General features: G+C 48.4%; 1 pseudogene; it reads left to right on the forward strand.

Moving 5' to 3' along the window:
- Window positions 1-682: 682 nt before the first annotated feature.
- Window positions 683-1,681, forward strand: LOC116911571 (annotated as a pseudogene).
- Window positions 1,682-2,401: the final 720 nt, after the last annotated feature.

The raw sequence follows: 2,401 nt of genomic DNA on the forward strand, positions 1-2,401 counted from the left end.
AACTGTCTGGGACACCATGACCAAGGTAACTCTTACAAAAGAAAGCATTTAGCTGGGGGGCTTGCTTAAAGTTTCAGAGGTTCAGTCCATTATCATCACGATGGCAAACACGTCGGCATGCGTGGCATTGAAACTGTAGCTGAGAGCTACATCCTGATTGAGAGAAAGGCAAAGACAGATACTGGGCCTGGTGTAGCTGTATCCTGATTCACAGGCTGAGAGAAAGGCAAGACAGATACTGGGACTGGTGTGAGCTTTTGAAACCTCAAACTCTACTCCCAATGACAGACACACTTCCTCCAGTGAGGCCATACCTCCGACTCCTTATCAAATCATGCCTCTCCATGGTGGCTAAGCATCCAATCTATGAGCCTATGGGGCCATTCTTATTCAAATCAACACAACATTCTTTCCTGTCAAAAGACAAAACAAACACCTACATCTAAAACAAGCATCAGTATCTTGAAGCAGGACACCTGAGTTTGACTTCTAGCCTGACACATGCGTGCACACATATGTGCACACGAGTCACCTTCCCCCAAATAAGAGCATTAAAGGAAGCTCTCTCATCCTTCCCATTCCAGAGTCAGCTGCATTTTTTTGGTGCAGTGCCAGTCTTGTCCCTGAGACACAATGGTGAAGGTTTGGCAGTATTGGGCATCTGGTTATCAGGGCTTCCATCATGTCTGGCAAAGAAGATACTATTGACATCAGTAACCCTTTCACTGACTTTAACTACATGGTCTGCATGTTCCAGTATGACTTATCCATGACAAGTTCAACAGCAGAGTCATGGCTGAGAACAAGAAGCTTGTCATCAACAGGAAGGCCATTGTCATTGTCCAGGAGCAAGATCCTACCAACGTCAAATGAGGTTCTGTGGAGACCAAGTGTTGTGAAGTCTACTGTTGTCTTCACCACCATGGAGAAGGCTGGGAATCACTTTAAGGGTGGGGCCAACAGGGTCACTATCTCTGCCCTTTCTGCTGATACCCCCGTGTTTGTGATGGCTGTGAACCATGAGAAGTGTGACAACTTGCTCGAGATTGTCAGCAATGCTTCCTGCACCACCAACTGCTTAGTCCCCTGGCTGAGGACAGCCATGACAACTTTGGCATCATGGAAAATCTCATGACCATGGTCCATGACATCACTGCCACTCAGGAGACTGTAGATGGCCCCTCTGGAAAGCTGTGGCATGATGGCATGGGGCAGCCCAGAACATCATCCTTGCATCCACTGATGCTGCCAAGACTGTGGGCAAGGTCATCCCAGAGCTGAGCATGAAGCTCACTGGCATGGCCTTCCTACCCACAAGGTGTCCATCATAGATCTGACATGCTACTTGGAGAAACCAGCCAAGTATGATGACACCAAGAAGATGGTGTAGCAAGCATCTGAGGGTCCACTAATGGGCATCTTGGGCTACACTGAAGATCAGGTTGCCTCCTGTAACTTTAACAGTGATGTCCACTCCTCTACCTTTGATACTGGGGCCGGCATTGCTCTCAATGACAATTTTATAAAGCTTGTGTCTTCATATGACAATGAAGACAGTGGCTACAGTGACAGGGTGGTGGACCTCGTGGTCTATACGGCCTCAGAGGAGGAAGAAACCCTGGACCATCCACTCCATGAACATGAGAGGGAGAGAGGGGCTGCTGAGGAGTTTCTGTCCTAATTCCTCCCCCTCATAGTTTCCATCCCAGAGCTCCAGGAATGAGGAGGGGTTTAAGGAGCCTGCCTTCTTGAACACTATCAATAACGTTTACTGCACCCACAAAAAAGAAGCTTTAAAGTGTGTATCTAGGCTTCCCGGCACTGTTAAGTAGGGACAGCGAACCTGCATGGGTGTCCTGTGGGTCTTTAGAGCTTTATGATGTCAACTCCTGATGGGGTAAACATCAGAGCACAGAAAGGTCAGCCTCTCCTCTTCCTGGCCCCAGAATACTGTGGGGCAGGTTAGTTTGTAGCAAGGGTCTGTTTGTAGCTTCTCAGGGTAGGGAAGAAGCATGAAGCAGGGTTGGTCTTGCTAGGTGAATGCTGACTGACTCCTTACCTATACCATCAAGACTTTGGCAATATGACAGCTTTGGCAATGCTGAAACTTGGCAGTTTAATACCCAATGGTCCCCTTTCCTCCCAGTGATTTCAGGTCCTCTCCTTACAGCAAGGACAGGTCTTTCTTTTCTTCTCTTAGGCCCCCTGCAAACCCCATCTCAGATCCCAGATAACCAGGGGTTTCATCTACACATGACGGCACCATATAGATAGACATAGACCCCCGTGTGCATCAAGTTGGCTACCTGGGGGAGAAGCCAGCTAGAGAGAAACTGTCAGTGGGATATGAGCTGGTGCTGGGTACAGAGAGCCCTGACCTCCCTCTAGAAATAGTGCAAAT

Source organism: Rattus rattus, chromosome 10, assembly GCF_011064425.1.
Source record: "Rattus rattus isolate New Zealand chromosome 10, Rrattus_CSIRO_v1, whole genome shotgun sequence".
Classification (NCBI taxonomy): Eukaryota; Metazoa; Chordata; class Mammalia; order Rodentia; family Muridae; genus Rattus; species Rattus rattus.